This window comes from Podarcis melisellensis (assembly GCF_964234715.1).
Source record: "Podarcis melisellensis genome assembly, chromosome: 1".
NCBI lineage: Eukaryota > Metazoa > Chordata > Lepidosauria > Squamata > Lacertidae > Podarcis > Podarcis melisellensis.
In genome coordinates, this window is record NC_138528.1 from 105,168,044 (window position 1) to 105,186,566 (window position 18,523).

An 18,523-nucleotide genomic window follows, 5' to 3' on the forward strand; every position below is an offset into this window, starting at 1 on the left:
ATTTCTCCACCTGGAATCCAAACTTTTTGTCACTTTTAAAAGTTTCCTTAATCTGAGCGTAGTGTAACCAGTCTCGCACTTTATCCTTCATTTTCTCCATACTCTGCAATTTCCAATTATCTCCGTCTTTTTCTAACAGTTCCCAATATTTTGGCCAATAGGCTTCCATATTGGTTCCTTTTCGGGCCTTAGCTTCCAAAGGTGAGAGCCACCTTGGTGTTTTATTTTCCAGTAAGTCTTTATATTTAGTCCAGACATTAAACACTGCTTTTCTGACAATATGGTTCTTAAAGGCCTTATTGATCTTAACTTTATCGTACCACAAATATGCATGCCAACCAAAAGCATTGTTGTAACCTTCGAGATCTAGCACATCAGTGTCCTCAAGAAGTAGCCAATCCTTTAGCCAGCAGAAAGCTGCGGCTTCATAATACAACCTTAAGTCTGGCAGGGCAAAGCCCCCTCTTTCCTTTGCATCTGTTAATATCTTAAACTTGATTCTGGGCTTTTTGCCCTGCCAGACAAATTTGGAAATATCTCTCTGCCACCTCCGGAAACACTCTGTTTTGTCCACAATTTGCAATGTTTGAAACAAAAACAACATCTTTGGCAGCACATTCATCTTAATTGCAGCAATTCGGCCTAACAAAGAAAGCTTCAGCTTTGCCCAACTTTCCAAGTCTCTCTTAATTTCCGACCAACATTTTTCATAATTATCTTTAAATAGACTCAGATTTTTGGCTGTTATGTTAACCCCTAGGTATTTTACCCTTTTCACTAGTGATAATTCTGTTTCTCTCTGAAACCGTTCTGACTCTGTATCTGTCAAGTTTTTCCCTAACACCTTCGTTTTTTGTTTGTTTAGCTTAAATCCTGCCACCTGACCAAAATCATGTATCAGTTGTAATACTCTTTTCGTACTAGATTCTGGCTCCTGCAATGTCAATACTAGGTCATCTGCAAAAGCTTTTAGTTTATATTGTTTCGCTCCGACCTGGATCCCCTGCACCAGCCGGTCCCGACTTTTGGACTGTTTTTGAACTTATTCTCATCCCCTTGGACCACATAATCTCCCAACCAGCTTCCTGAGGAATGTGTGGGAAATGTGGGGGAAAGCATTTTATTCAATACTAGGAGGCACTGATGACGTCTACAGCAATTTTCAATGAACATTTTCATCTAATTTACCTTTTTCTCACATGCAGGCCCAAACTTAATGTTCATCTGGTAGTAAGCTCCACTTACTTCTGAGTCCAGAAGTAATACTTTGAAAAATGTATTTTGAAAAGTAAAACTATTTTCTCTCTTTTACATTTGTGGTGGCTTCTGTTTCAGTAGTCAGAAACACTTCAGGCAAAAGGGATGTGAGAAATCTCACTGAGGATTCTGCAGTTTGTTCAGATAAATATCTGGTATATCCAGAGGACATGAGGAAGGAGTGGGGGAGGGATTAAATGCAGTTTTGAAACATTTAAAGGGTAAATAGCTTAGCCTGTTCTAGTAGTACCAACAGGTACCTATCCTCTAGCTCCAGGAAGGTTTCAAGGACTTGCAACGCTGAAAAGGGATCAATCAAGGTCTAAGCTGACAGCTAATTTTGTCTTTTCCCCTTGACATCACTGTATATGGGAGAATCCAAAAGGTGTTGTCATGCAGGAGTTAATGTAGAAGAGGGTATTTCAAAGGCTTGCCTAAACTGCACAAATACAGAACTTTGTAAAATACATTACAATAAAACTCCTCCCTTGCCTGGAAGACACAGACATTCCTTTCTATGGAGTTGCTTCTCTAAAGGAACCCAATGTACAATATAAACCATTCTTAGTAAAAAAGAAAATTCTAGGAAATAGGAAACGTGATTTGGATTTCAATCCTTTGCATTGTTACCCGGGAGTATGCCCTGCTGAAGGCAGTAGGCTTTACTTCTGGTGTAAACATGCATATAGTGTTCTGCTGTCGAGCTTTTAGTACTTAACAATTGAGAAAGAGACTTCTGAGAAGCCAAATTCAGTATGTTATCGTCAAACTCTGAATTACTATCGATGTGGGCAAGGATCAGAAAAGCACCTCACTTCCTTCTAGACGAGCAAGACCTGTAATACTTCCGATAGAAATCAGGGACTTGGGAAGCCTGACTACAGATCCTTGAGGTAGGGCAGCAAGTCAACAGAGCTAGACATGTTCACTCAAGTCCCACAGTGTTTAATGAAATGTATTCCCATGTAAGTGTGCGCAGGACTGCAGTCCTAGTCTGCTCCTGAAGCTGCAATGCCATGGCCCCAGCTGTAGTTCTTCTCGGTAGCACATGATGCAATTAGATTATAGCTCAACATGGGCAGAGTCATGCTGAGTAATGCTTGCAGAGAAAGAGGCATAAGGTGAGGCAATGGCAGCTTCACAAACTAACTTTATGCTCCCAGGTTGCTCTGTTTTTTTATCGCCAATTGCATGCAGGCCAAAGTGGAGAAAGGTGAACCGAAAATACAGGCGTGCATTCAGCTCAATACATAACAGTATCCTCATTCTGAAAAAATATGAGTGGAACCATAAGATCAAAGATATTGACTATTTTCTCTTCTTCAGGGAAGCTGCTGAAATAAAGCACAGACCTCTTTAAAGGTAACCACTTAGAATGACCGTAACAGTTTTTATCCACATCCAGAGTTGGGGAAGAGCATCACACTGGGGACCTGCTGATTGTCACCAGGCAAATGGTACCAAACTGTGTTCATGCCACACAGAGCTAACACAGTGCTGAGTGTGACATAGATCACTCCCTGGTGGCAAGCACAATTCTTTTCCAGCCAAGGAGGATCCATAGCACAAAGCTAGCTGAAAGTGCGGCCTCGAATCAACACAGCCAGAACAGTCATAACTGAACTCTGTGAACACTTCTCTGATTCTGTCGAACAAGCTCTACTGAACTGCTCCAGAGAGAGCATCGAAGCAAGGTGGAGCTGCATCAAAGAGGCAACGTACAACAAAGCTACGTCCTCTTTTGACGAAAGAGAGCAGCAGAAATGACCACTGGGAGGAGCACAGAGAGAAGAAACACTATGGTGCACCTGTAGAAGCAAAACCAGGTGCTTTCATCTGCCCCACCTGCAATAAAACATGTCCCTCCTGTATCGATCTCTACAGCCACAGCAGGCACTGTAACTCTCCCAACAGTTTGACTTTGCCCCCAGAAGGTGCACTCTTCCACCATCTCCCAGGACAGATGCCAACAAACAATGGCAATGCCTTATGAAGAAAAGTAACTTCTAAATATCTCATATGAGCTAATTTACTTTATTATCAAAACATTTCTGTTGCACAAAGCAATACCCAAAGCAGCTTTCAATCAACAACCTTTTTTAAAATTAAAATATTTTTTTGCAACCAATGGTGGATTTGCTTTTACACCTCAATTAGGAATCTATGGCTTTCCAGAGGGTGCTGGGCTCCACCTCCCATCAGCCTCTGCCAGCATGGACACAACTGTCAGGGATGATGGGAGTTCAAGTCCAGATTCTGCTTACACAGAATTGGTTTCACCAATTCCCCCTCCACCTACTGCAGCCTTCTGTCCCATGCAAGTCTAGAGGGTGCAATCACCCCCAGAAACAACTGGAAGCAGGGCTAAAATTAGAATGGGTGCCCTGCCTTGCATGTGTTGGTCATTTCCGCTAAACCAAATCACCCAAGATTTATGAAAACAATCGGCAGCAACAAGGGAGGCGGTTAGGGAGAATCAGCAAGGCCCATAGGCTCACTTGAACAAGACTTTTTTCATGGCAACAAGATGTTATCAGGGAAGGGACCAAGCAGGTGTCCTGGGAAACGGTGTACCCACCCACAAAACTTGCAGGTTTTATTGATGTTGTTTATTTATTTATTAGTAAGAAATGCAAGGATTAAAAAAAAAGGAGGAAGAGGGAAAATACAGGAAAACAAACTTTGTTCTAGCTGTGTGAATAATTTGGTGTTCCTTCCTACTGCTGCAAAGTCCTTACCATTTAACTGGGGTCTATGAGACATACAATTTACATCTACTAACACGGATATAATTGTAAACAATCAAGATGTAGGAAGCGCAGCTGAAGCTCTCTGTATGGATACTAGGAGATGAAGGCATACATAACCTATACTAAACCACTGCACCGGCTGTGATTATACTCCTAGGACCAATTCAGTAAGCTACTGTTAACCTTTAAAGCTCTCCACAGCCTGGGCCCTGCATATCTCAACAACCCTTAATAACAGCTCCCACTCATACTTCTGATATGTAATCAGACCTTGATTCCCATTTCTCCTTTGCGTGAAGTGGGAACCAAGGAAGCTAGAAGCAAGGCCTGAACATTAGCTGCCAGAACGCTACAGAATGATTTCCTCCTAGGGTGCCCACTTATATGCTGCCAAAAAAGGAGAGGACAAAAGAGAACACAGATTGGCGTAAAATCTGCATGTGCTATTTTAGATGCATAGGTGTGAATTTAAAAATAATTCCTATAATTTAGATAGAAATACAAGACACCTCTCCATAGCGGAGAAGACTGCAACCAGGGAATCTGTGCACCTGCGCAAGTGCCAAGAGTCAATAGGCAATTTCACAGCCCCAGGCTCTCTCTCCCCATCAGGTTCTTTGGATCAGACAGTGGGCTCCTTTAAGCAGAGTACTGTGACACTCCCCCCCCCCCCAGCATGTATGGGACAGAAAAGAGTGATTTCAATTATTTAAAAAAAACAACACTTGACATTTCAGTGGAATGCTTGCGTTCCAAAAGCCGTCTCTACTGCGAGCAGCATATGATGTGATGCACAGGGATTGGTGCATGTGAAAAATCACGCTCTCGTGCACATATGGAAGAGCTTTCTACAGTCTTCGAATCCCAGCTTCAAAAGCCTATTTGCTTCAGTGGAATATTTTAGCACCTACTCATGTAATCTGAGGAGTTACACATGCATTTACTCTGTCCATTTGAAAACCAATGGAACTTTACAAAACTTAAGTTTGACTTGATTGGTTCCTGTGTTAAGAGAGTCAACTTATTCGGTGCCAAAGGTGCATTGTAACTGTAGCTGGGCTGAGGTTATCTGTATTCCCTTTTTCCTTTGTGTACACCTTTGATAAAGAACTAGGCATTTGTTAGTATTTTTCTCGTAGCAGATGTCAAAGGCTGTGAGCTGTTGCTGCAAATGCTCATTCTTCATAGAACAACTTTCATTAAAACTTGACATTTTAGCAGAACAAACCATTTAAATATATATATATATATCATTGTTGTTATACCAGAGGCTATCAATATAATCCTGAAGGTCCCTTGAAGCTGTTCAGATTGAAGGATACAAAATGGGATATTGCATAGTGCACATGTGAATATTTAGGGCAGCACTACTCAGATGAGAACATGGCTTGTCCTACTTGACCTGTGACCCCCTGCCCAACCCAAACGGTGCCCCCGAGCCATGTCTACCAAGAAACTCGATAAACCTCTCATTTCTGCTGTCTACCTAGGACTGCAAAATCAGGAGCAGTTATTGACCACTTGGCATATCGCATTACATGGCCAGTGGGCTACATTTTGTTTGATCAGTCATAAATTGTGCAAGCCTAGTCCAGGCTGCCGAGCTAGGTTTTATCCTTAAGCACTCCTGGCTGGTTGTTCTGAGTCTACTGCATGTGCACCAGGTCACCCTTAATTTTATGATCTGCCATGTCACAAGCTGCTAGTATACAAGCACGATGCATTACAAGAGTTTGTGGGGAGAGGTACAGGGATGTTTCCTTGCAATCGTAACCTTGTGAATGGCTTTCCTGAAGGAAACGCCAATGGCTTATCTAGTCCAGCATCATGTTCTCACAATGGCTGACCAGATGCCTGTGGGAAACCCACATGCAGGATTCAAGCACAAAAGAACACGTTGCTCTCCTGTGGTTTCCAGCAGAGCACAGCCATCTTGGCTAGTAGCCATTGACAGACTTCTCATCCACTAATTTATCTAATCTTCTTCCAAAGCCATCTAGGTTGGTGGCCACAGTTTCATAGCTTAACTATGCGCTACAGTGTGTATTTTGGGCTCCCAATCCAATAAAATCACTTTAGCTTGTCATGTAAAAGAAGTAAAAGAAGAATCCTGTTTTTGGAAAGTAAACAATGTACAGGGTTCCACCAATAAACATGATTCTGAAGCCTGTAACAAAACCAGAAGATTAAGTCTTTTGCAGGCCTTGCGTTTTACTCCTTCAAAGTGATATTAAACTCGTGTACAGCAGACCTATTCCAATGGTTACAGCTGTTAAGGGTAGGTTTATATTCCAGTGCAGTGGTACCTCAGGTTACAGACGCTTCAGGTTACAGACTCCGCTAACCCAGAAATAGTACCTCGGGTTAAGAACTTTGCTTCAGAATGAGAACAGAAATCGTGCAGCAGCAGGAGGCCCCATTAGCTAAAGTGGTGCTTCAGGTTAAGAACAGTTTCAGGTTAAGTACGGACCTCCGGAACGAATTAAGTTCCTAACCCAAGGTACCAGTGTACTAGCAGAGGAGTATAGATTGCCTCCTCAGACAGATATTGAATAAAACTGCTGCCAGAAAGCAGTTACCAATACGTTAAAATGACCTTCTTTGGATTTTGAAATCCCGACATTGGATCGCTAATCCCATTTAAGAATTCAATTCCCCAAACTACTTATTCTAAATTAACCTGGAAATAGTCATTATGTTACAAGGAATTAAACTGGACAGTTTAACTTGATTTCAGCTTCATGCTACAGGTTTCTCGCTTTCCACTTATTACCTATTTCTTGGTGTAATCTACACAAGTATTAAAAAAATGCTGTGGAAATGCTTTTAAAAAACGTTTTGAAAAATACATTGAATTTGGCATAGCTCGCTGTCGCCATCTAGTATCACATTTGTATATTGCACTTTACAACACATTTAAAACGCTTTATTTGCAGCTGTATAGCTGAGTCCCACCACACTTACAGCCACGCTTGGTGGGAACATGGGACAGGGCCTTCTCGGTGGCTGCACCCAGACTCTGGAACTCCCATCCTAGACAAGTTGACTGGCTCACTCACTGTTGTTCTTCTGCCAGAAGGGGAAGACCCTTTTGTTCCAGCAGGCCTTTGGGATCTGACTGTTTTTAATGGAAAGGGTGGTGCTGTGATGTTTTTATTGTCGTTATTATCTGTATCTTTAATAGATCTTTCTATATGTTGTTTTAATTCTATTGGTGTTTAGCTACTTCTTACTTATTATATTTTCTATGTTTTTAGCTTTTTCTATTTTATCTGCATTTTTTTACCTATAAGCCACCCCTGGGGAAAAGGTGGGATATATAATAATACCAATGATGATGATGATGATGATATTAATAATGCCTTTCCTAGGGAATTTCTTAAAAGTCCTGTTCATTCATTGATGGTTGCCTTTGCATTTGAAGAAGGATTTTTTATTTTCAATCAAGTTATGCTAACACTTATATTAATCAGTAAGGATAAAACTACCTTATTTTCATAAATATTTTACCTACATAAATGCTAAACTTTCTTACAGAGCTGTTTCAGTGTTCTACCGTGTCACCACTAGGAGAAAACTACATCCCCCTAAGGATAAAATATGCTGCAGCTTGGGTGGAAAAACATGACGTTCCCACTGTGATTTAAATGCCCCTAAAGCCTCTAGAGCTACAGAAGCATTTCTCACTAATTTACTTTAAAACAAAAAAAAAAAAATTGTGCTCTTCAGCACTAATTTCATCAACAAACTGCATCAAAAAGTGATTGCATTGCATCCCTTTCTCCATACTTGCATGTGACGTATATCCTTGCAACATAACTTTTTCGGTTAAAATAAATGTAACGTTCTCTAATTTGCGCTGTCATCTAATTAAAGAAATCTTATTATCATTATCAATTGCCAAATATCAACCAATTAATTGAACATAGCTTAATCAATTAAATGAGTACAGGTGGTGCAGATAAAATTCTACTTGGGCAACAGAACTTCAACTTCTTCTCATCTCACCCCTCTCCCATATCTACTCCATAGGGTCCCCAGGTCTCTGGAGCAGATTTTGAGGGTACACCGGGTGGGGCTACAAGGGAAAGGAGAATGAAGATCCATCACAGAAGCGGAACAACATTGCATACAATCCTATGAAATTACATTTTTAACAGAATTGTAGGTTCTGAATAATTTTGTTTGCATGGTTTTAGATGATGCATACATATGTCATAACAGGCACCACCTTACAAAATAAATTCCTTGCTTCCTCTAAGTTGGCACCTCCAAATTTAGTAAGAATGTGTATTAAAAACAAGATTTTTAAAAAGAAATATGATGCCCAATTGCTCAACAGCACATTTTTAAATCAACCAAAGCATTTCAAAATCATTAAGTCTAACTAATTCACGTTCTTGGGACGCGGGTGGTGCTGTGGTCTAAACCACTGAGCCTCTCGGGCTTGCTGATCAGGAGGTCGGCGGTTCGAATCCCTGCAACGGGGTGAGCTCCAGTTGCTCGGTCCCAGCTCCCGCCAACCTAGCAGTTCAAAGCATGCCAGTGCAAGTAGATAAATGGGAAGGTAATTATTTTGCAGCAGGAAGGTAAATGGTGTTTCCATGCGCTGCTCTGGTTCGCCAGAAGTGGCTTAGTCATGCTGGACACATGACCAGCTGTACGCCGGCTCCCTCGGCCAATAAAGTGAGATGAGCGCCGCAACCCCAGAGTAGTTCACGACTGGACTTAACTGTCAGGGGTCCTTTACCTTTACAAATTCATGTTCTAAACCTTACAGCCCTAATTTTTATATATTATATTTTAGCTTAGCTCAGTCATTCACAAGGAACAAAAATGAGTGGCGATTCCTTTGAAACAAAAAGCCACGCATAAAATATAAGGTAAAATACAGAATACTAGGCCAATAAGTATCCAATCAGCCCAGCATGCATCAGCAGCAAATTAATATGGCTTACAGCACTTCTAAAGGATGCCCTTACTTTGGCAATTTCCCAGAGGACAACAGTGGAACAGCCACTAAGCACTTCAGTCTTTGATCTCTTGCTGAAACAATCCTGATGGATGCATGATGTAGCCAGGTGGGCATATTTACTCCATCTTCCAACTTGCTACAGGGCATTAAGGAGGAGCAGGCTATAGGTCAGTGCAGAGATAACACTGCCCATATGCAGCTTGGCTACTGGAAGGACCAGAATTTAAATCACTACTCATTCAGCTTTATTAACTTTTTATAAAGTTAGTCATAAGTGTCATTTCCCACACATAAAACCTGAACTGAGAGCATACATAATTCCTGTGTACTCTCTTCTGACTTTTCCATCAGGTAAAAGTTTTATAAGACTATTGTAAGCTCATGGTATTATTTTCACAGCATGCACACTGTGGAAACATGCACTGGAAAGTCAAGATTCATATATTACAAGCAGAGGAGGAGAACCTGTGACTTTGAGATGTTGCTGGACTAGTGCTTCCATCATCCCTTACCATTGGTCATTCTAGCTGGGGCTGATGGGAGTTGGAGTTGACCAGCACCTAGAGGGCCACAGGTTCCTCATTCCTATATTAAAGGATAAAGCACGGAGTCACTGAATTTTAAGTTGTACACACTTCTATTGCAGCCTCTGAACTGGCCCTAATATACAGTGGGCGCTCGGGTTGCGGACGTGATCCGTGCAGGAAGCACATTCGCAACCAATAGCACCAAGTCTGCGCACGCACAGGTTGTGATTAGGTGCTTCTGCGCATGCGCCGAAACCCAGAAGTAACCTGTTCCGGTACTTCCGGGTTCAGTGCGATGCGCAACTCGAAACTGCGCAACCCGAAGCGTCTGTATCCCAAGGTATGACTGTATAGCTTCATGCATGTGCCTACAGACAACATATTCATTTAGAAAAGAGCCTGAATTGGTCTTCCTATATTTCTGGTAATTCTTCAGTTGGTTCTCTAGCAACCATCATTAAAATAAGGACTATGATAATGCTGAGTTTAAAATTGTATAATTTTTAGTTTTAGTTTGGCAATTGAATATGTTGTGTTTGTATATTTTTGTCCTGTTTACAGAAAATGTACAGCAGGTGGCTCATGCAAATAAATAAATATCTATTTATATACAGTGTTAAAATATTAAATCATTCAGGTAGAATGATTGATTCCTTGAAAATTAGCAGTGGCATTTTTTACTTTGACAGTTCTGGCATTCTGTTCTAGCAACTGCTTCCAAAGAGGAAGTATTTCATTATCTCTAGGCTTTCAAATGATCACATGATTTCTACAAAATTATTTCACTTTCCTTCCATTATAGGAGACTGTTACAATCATATCCACAATATATTGCCATAATCCAGCCCTGTACACACAGCTCTGCAATAACAGTTTTTATCACCATGATCAAGGGCAACAGCTTCTATGATAAAACACAACAGAAGAATCTGTGCATGGCACAGCTACAGTACGAAGACGTGAAGCCACGCCACTGAAACCAGGCACTACCAGATGCAATAGGACTTTGGCTGGACTCCACAGATGCATGTCCTACTCACAGCAGACTCATTAAAGGTAATGGAGGTGACTAATTTAGGTTCGTTAATTTCAGTAGGTCTACACTGAGTAGGACTTAGCTGAATACAATCCATATTCAGGAGGAAGGATGGAATATTAATTTACTTGTCAGCTTTTTGAAAAGCAACTGATGAGCTGCATGAGCCAGAAAATGGGTTCTTCATAAAAGACTTGAGGTTGCTTGACATTTAATGAAAATGGGCAATGGGAGATTCAAGAAGAAGAAAGCAGATATCAGTACAAACCAGGACAAAAGCACAAAAGGCCAGGAAGCTGAAGCATGAAGACACAACTCCACAAATTTAATATTCCCAATGGCCAAGGCTGGATTGTGGGTTGGTTTTTTGTTGGTTTTTGTTGTTGTTTTTTGCACTTCCTTCTTTCATGGAAAATTGAACAGAAACATTATACTGTTTTTAGAAAATGAAAATAGGCATGCAATAAAGTAAAAAAAAAGACAATGCAATATACCCAGGTTGTTTTATAGCAGGAATAGCCGATGTGGTATCCTTCAGATGCTGCTGGACTACAATTCCCATCTTCCCCAACCACTGACCATGATGTCAAAGCTGATGGGAGTTGTAATCGAACAACATGGGGGAGCAGTGCACTGGCTACCCTGCTTTACGGCATTCAACCTTGGACAACCATTAATAGAAGGTCGGCCATGTTTTTGACCTGTCGTAAACAATGGATATTCTATGGGCAGCAGAAAAATATTGCTGACAAATGTGTTATGGGTAGATGAAAATTCTGGATCATGAACAGAATTCTGGATCATGAATCATAAACAGGTTCATGGTTAAATACAGGCCAGCCAGAAGTTTTAAATAAGTAACAGTGGATATTTTGCATAGACATTTGTGAACAGCATTTCAGTATAAGAAACAACCACAGACACATCACATTCTGCATGCAAACACTAGCATACAAAATAAGCTTACTCTAACTGCAGCGTCGGAGTCTATTGACAACTGGAGGAGAACGATAAACATTTTGTATATAGTTCCGAAGCTAGCTGTATTGGACAAGGTGTGTGTGTGTGTGTGAAGTTACCTTCCTTGTTGGTTAAAACAATAATACTGTAATAAAATAGTTTATACAGTACTTATGTAGATTTTGGCCAGATTTTGAAAGAGCGGCATGGAATTTTGCTTAAAGTGGATTTTCAAAAAGTTATTTTCATTTCACTCTTTTAAAATCAGAGTATTTTCCTGCTACTATCAAGTCCAGTTTTAGTGTAACCTTTTGACGTAAATAAAAATGGATGCCCTGATGTGCACATCTAGATGCCCATTCTTAGTCTCCCTTTTACTTTGAGGCTTTCCACACTGCAACATGTCACTTTTTTACTAGCTATGCTTGGTAATAGAAACTAAACCAGGAACCATACATTCTTATCCCTCCTTGGGAGGGGTTACAGGTCCTAGATTTAATTTATAGCATCTTCAGTTTAAAATAAAAAAATCTCTGGCAGCAGAGGCCTTGCAGAATTGCTGGCAGTTGAAATAAAGAGTGTCCTAGGACAGATAGACCAACAATAACCTCATATATTCATACAATTACCCGTATTTTTCGCTCTATAAGACGCACCAGACCACAAGACGCACCTAGTTTTTGGAGGAGGAAAATAAGAAAAAAAATATTCTGAATCTCAGAAGCCAGAACAGCAAGAGGGATCGCTGCGCAGTGAAAGCAGCAATCCCGCTTGCTGTTCTGGCTTCTGGGATAGCTGTGCAGCCTGCATTCGCTCCATAAGACACACACACATTTCCCCTTACTTTTTAGGAGGGAAAAAGTGAGTCTTATAGAGCAAAAAATATGGTATATCCCCAAATCATACCACTAAACTAAAGCCACTGACAGGGTTGACTTTCACTCGTTCTCTGCTACTACTGCTCTTTAGGAAACAACTTGCATTCCGGTATTTGGGAAACAGCTTACAGGACTGGAGAGAGGGGGACAGCGGGAAACAGCACATTGCTATTTGAAGTTAGTAAATTAATGCAGGCTATCTGTAACTAAATGTTGCTGAATCAATAGCTGAGATAACATCTTTTCCTTTTCTTTTGCATAGCTGCCAGGGCGCATTTACAAAGCAAAACTAATTTTCCAGCTGCTTCAACAAGGCCTTTTGGCCCTGCACTGGCAAATGACCATAGAGTTGACTTTCACCTGTTCTCTCTGCCATTGCTGCTTTTCAGCAAACCTGGCCTATATCTGTCCTACAGTTTGTCCCTGATCACACTGTAGGCCAATTTAGTCTCCAAAACCTCATGGTTTCCTGACACTTTAGCTTCAAGCAACATGCAACTACCAGAGGCAAAGAGGAATTCCAGGAAAAATAATATGCTTACAGTGTGATCCTATGCATGTCTACTCAGAATTAAGCTCCAATGAGTTGGATAGGAGTTAGTGCCACGTGTTAAAGAATTGCAACCTTAGATTACTTTTAAAAAGAAAGAAATTCCTATTCATGTTTGGAACTTAATCTACGCCCAATCCATAAGAAATAACCATAGAGCTTTGAGATCTGTATCTCAACCATTAAGAATTATTTATTACCTTTGGTTTGCAATGCTTTGGTTGCTGGTAGAGCAAACCGAAAATAGATACCGGTATTTTCACACTTCAGCTTGAATTAGCTTGAGTCAGTTTTAAAACTCTGAAGAACAACACAAGCAGCATAGAAATATTTTGCAGGGTTTGTTTGTGTGGCACAAAGCTCCACTAAAAATTAAAACAGCGTTTCTATTCTCACAAAGCAATGCAGTTTTTAAATTAAGGCACAATGAATGAATAAGTAAACACAGTGCCAGGCTTCAGCCTCAAAACCACTTACTCTGAAGTAGCCACGGTAACTTCACCGGAACGTCTCCGGAGTCAGCAGATTGAACAACTGTGGTCTACATCTGTCTAACTGTAATTTAAATTGTGAAATGTCCCAACAAACAATGATGTGCTAACATCTTTTTCCTTCTTCTACAAAGTTGAGCTTCCTGCATTCAAAACAGGGGGGTTGAAGTATTCTTCACGTAGCTTTGACATTGTCACAGCAAACCTAGGCAATGAGTTGCTTGGCATTCTATGTTTGGCTTGTTTTTCCTCATGCAAAATATTGATGTTGTTTTAACAAGTACAGTCATTGGTCTTTTCATCCTCTAGGAGTTAAGCAAATCCCATGTTGTTATAAACTATAGTGGTGACTCAGGCCAGGCCAGGATAAAATCCAAACACAGGGGAAAACCTGTAATTAACATGTTCAAGGAACTAAAAGATGCACAGAAGTAGGAAGGACTGCATACATATTTGCTTGCTGGTACAGGCTATAAAGTCCCAGCAATCTGCTGCTGCCTCAAATATTGCCAGAAACATAAATTGTGTAAAGAACCTCCCTCCAAACATAACAATCAACATGAACTCTATGTCAGAAATTGAATTGGACAAAGGTTAAACGTCTGTACACAAATAATGCATGCCAATATGTATTCGCGGGGGAAAGGCTCGAAGGGTCTATCCTCCCTCTAATCATATTCAATAAAACTTACGAAACTTTATACGCCTGAAAACTGTATGTGACCAGTGAGTTGTTACACTGTTATGTAGAGAGGAGTTTGGGATTTCAATGCTAAATACTATCCAAATTCACTATCTAAATGAAAACATTGAATATGGTGTTTCTAACTGAATATTATGATGGGTGGCAGGAATTCAGACTGATTAAACAGTCAAGATCATTCCAGTTCCCTGGAAATTCCATTCTTTTCTGAAAAACCATTGATTATTTAATATTCAGCAGTGGTGAATATGAAATTAATCAATCCATTTCACTTTATCCATTAGGCATTCTAATCTCCACTTCACCATGACAGGGACGAGTAACGAATTCCAGTTACTATTTGTCCTTCTTCCTTATTGTACAAAATCTATACAATAGAGCTTTAAATGTTTCATAATCAGTGAAACTGCTGGGAGGGATCCATCTCTATGGAACCCTGTTTCTATTTGTGGTCCCATGCCAAGCCCTGGAAATTACACATCAAATTGGCTTTTTCTGTCAGTGACTCACCAGGCTTCTTTTAAGTCGGTGTCCCAGAAAAAAGCTAGTTTGCCATGACCTACTAGTTGATGCTGACCAAGCACCTAGGAATCAAATTAAGTGATTTAAAAATAAATAAATAAGCAAAACAACCTGTTTCATAGTATGCCATTCTGAACCCACAAGATAGCTGCCCAACTCTCTACAGTTTAAGATAAATCTATAAAATGTTTCTGTGGCAAAGTTCAACTTTGTCTTCAATTTAGGGAGAAGCAGTTCAAAGAAAAAGAATGGAATGTCATTTTAACCCATTTTAACCTGAGCTTACCACACCCCTAATAATCAATACTGGGGATTTAAGTCCAAGCTCTTAGACTTAACCCAATAAAGATATTGTGGAAGGAAGTGAAAGAGAAGCTGAGGTGACTATTGGTATCTGCCTCTCTTCATACTGGCCGTCCTATTTCAGAGGGAGACAACCTCTGGCCCTCCAGATATTACTGGCCTCCAACTCCCATTAGTCCCAGACTTTGTAAGCTTTGGTCAGAAATGATTGAGCTGTAGTCCAACAACATCTGGAGGGCCATCCCTGATTTACTTCAAGCATTGCTTATTATAAACCATCTTACACAAGCAATAGTCATCCACTTTACTAAAGGCTGAATTGTTCTGCTATGTAGAATTTTGCAGTGCTCCTAACTCTTTATTAAAAACCCCTTAGAATTCCAGAAGACAAATACATTGAAAATATAAATATTATAGGGGAAATATTATAGGGAGAACATAGCATGACATCCAACCAATGAGAAATCTCCTTCTTTTCTGTCCCTTACATCCTCCCTAAATAGGTTTCAAGGGTTTTTCCAATAATCCATATCCGATTTTGGGGGTGCACAGGGGACTCCAAGGGGGAGGAGAGGGAGGAGAAGTATCACTGAGCCAGCCAAAGGCCGTTCCACTGGCAGACAGCCACCAATGGAAATCATGCATAGCAGTCGGTTCTTGAAATATATACAACACAGATAAAGCAAGTAGCCAAATCTTCAGCTGAGAAGAAAAAAGCAATACCAAACATACATCTAATTTCCAAAGCATAATGTTTGATATCCTGCACTTTGAACCCATTAACAATACTATGACAATACTATAATCCATTAACAATACTATATTGCTTTCATATTTTTTTTAGGATTTCAACTGACTGTTTAAGGATGAAAGCTATTGCTCACAGCTAACAACAATAATTAAATGCACTGTGTGTATTTAGTCCCGCAAAACAAGGTCCTCCCAGCGCCCACCCATGGAACCATGTAGGTGATTTTCTACTACAGTGGTACCTCGGGTTACATACGCTTCAGGTTACATACGCTTCAGGTTACACACTCCGCTAACCCAGAAATAATACCTCGGATTAAGAACATTGCTTCAGGATAAGAACAGAAATCGGGCTCCGGCGGGGCGGCAGCAGCAGGAGGCCCCATTAGCTAAAATGGTGCTTCAGGTTAAGAACAGTTTCAGGTTAAGAACGGAACTCTGGAACGAATTAAGTACTTAACCCGAGGTACCACTGTATTCTTCTTCCCTCCTTATTCTCCTGCATACTAAAAATATTCTGCTCCAGAAGGTTAGATGATACTCTTGAATAGGATGGAAGGGACTGTGTGGGACTGCATGGAAGACAAGGAATTGGAGAAAGTCGTCTTCCCCCGCCCCACACTCCTACAAGTAGGAGCCTTCACTGAATCAAAGACCTTTGCATAAACAAAAGGACTTCTTCCATGAATATGGAACACCAGCATACCACTGGATCCAACCAAGTTGTGTTTTTTTGTACTTGCACTTGGCAAAGTCTGCTCAGAGGAACTCAGGTATCTGCTTGATATTCACAAGATTTCTTAGTGAGCATATATGGGGAAAGCTTAGTTCTCTCCCAGTTTGTAATGTTGGCGCATGTATGTTGATGGTGCCTCATGCACATGATTTATTGTGTCATTTCCTATGCACTGTGGTCCCTAGCACCAGCCTTGGTTGAGAATAGCTTGGAACTGAACTCTCTATAACCTTCCAAAAACAAGCACATATGTGAAAACAAGAGGGTCTAAGATCTGGATGAGAGGCAGCTACCACATAAAACAACTGATCAAACTCAGAAGATATATCCTCACACAAAAGTCCCTTGGTTAGCTGGTTTGGCCACACAGTTCACCACAATCAAGATGAGCAAGTTAACATAACTTTTGCATGTATACACCTAGAAAGCATGTTTGAGCATGAGCCACACATGTTCGGAATCTTACTTTACATTCTGAGCGGGACAAATTCATATTCCAAGCCAGATAATTATGATCTTTGGCAACAGCTCTACTTAGCAGCTTTTTAAAATTAGCTTTTCAATCATTGCTTTCAATCCAATAATCAAATCAAGTATGCTCAGTGTGCCTTTATTCTTATACCATCACTTACTTTCAAAATTCGTTTCCACCTGATCTGACAGTCTAATAGAACTTACTGCCTGATCCACACACTTACTTACTTAAACGTTTGCCCTGCTAAGTTCAATGGGGCTTATTCGCCAATGAAGTATGTGCGGATAGCACTACGGTCTTACACTGGAGCCAGAGGATCAACTGCCACATCCATCACACTGCCAGACTTCCTTTCACCAGCAAGGTAGGAGTGAGGGCAGAGCATGACTCTTATGTCCCTGTGTCCTCTTATGGGGTTTTTCTTTGTGCTTTACCTAATCCCACCCCAAAATTAGGAAGAAATCTGAGGACGTGACAGAACACTGAGAAGCCTACAGCACCTTTGGATCCCAGCTTTCCCCCAATCCACCCACTTCACATATCCTCATCTGCCAGTGAGACTAAGGGCAGGACTATACTACGGGCTCGATTTAACTAACCTGGCACACAAGTGGAAGCCATTGCAAGGGCTCCCCCAACACAATGGGGCTTTCTCTTTCTCCATTCCCTGCATGCTCCTTGCCTCCCCACAATCTGTTCTGGGCTGTTCAGATAACCCCCCAGAACAACACACAGCAGCGAGAGAGGGGGACTGTTCTGTCTGGCAAGCAGAAATGCTTGTGTTGGTGGAACAATCAGAAGAGCGCGACACAGAATTCCTCCCTTGTGCATTCAAAGCATATCCAGCACCTATTTAAAGCGCATGACCTCCCCCAAAGAATCCTGCGATCTGTAGTTTCCCCTTCACAGAGCCACCATTTTCAACACCCTTAACAAACTATAATTTCAGGACTCTTTGGAGAAGTCACGTGCTTTAAATGTGTGTGGAATGTGTCTTTAAACATACAGTGTGGAATAGTCCCAAGACCACGGACATTGCCTGCCCAGGTGCCACAACCCCCTGCCACCCCAACTTTATGGAAAAAACTAGACAAGACAAAATCATGCCACAACTTTGGCGATTACAGATGCAAGAGGTTTGGCATAGGCATTGGATACAACCATTGACATCCAGCCCTCCTGCTGAAAGTATGTTATGTTCCTAGCTCTCGCCTGGGCATCTAGACAGAAGCAACTCCTCCCAAATGCCTTTAATAGGATGCCTCTGAACCTTGGACAGAAGGCAGAGGCTACAACCTCCCAACCAACACTAAGGCTTACCCAATGCCTAAACCGCCAAGAGTTGTGACAATTGCTATGAGGTAGGCAAAACCACCAGCCATAGCCAACTGGTCAGATGCAAAAAATTCTGCCCAGCCCTGAATACGGTGACCAACAATGTCCATAGCAAATTCAAACACAGTACAGATTGCCAATAACATGAGGATAGGTGGGAAATCTAAATAGGAACTGCCTGCAGAGGAAGAGGCAAGCAGTCTTATACACCTGCAGAGCAGACCCAAGTGAAGCATGCCGGTTAAGTTGAACCCATCCTACAGGATGAGCTTCCC

At 41.1% G+C, this 18,523-nt stretch overlaps 1 protein-coding gene across 7 annotated transcripts in view; it reads right to left on the reverse strand.

The window, feature by feature from the left end:
* The window catches only part of BAZ2B (bromodomain adjacent to zinc finger domain 2B), a 183,649-nt gene that overhangs the window by 90,708 nt on the left and 74,418 nt on the right, over nt 1–18,523 (reverse strand). For 3 of the 7 annotated variants that reach the window (XM_081928243.1, XM_081928238.1, XM_081928240.1), the window contains one exon: nt 14,638–14,711. The exons of the other annotated variants lie outside the window; for them this stretch is intronic. The gene's annotated coding sequence lies outside the window, so the exon portion shown is untranslated. The remainder of the gene's footprint in view (nt 1–14,637; nt 14,712–18,523) is intronic. 7 annotated transcript variants of the gene reach the window in all.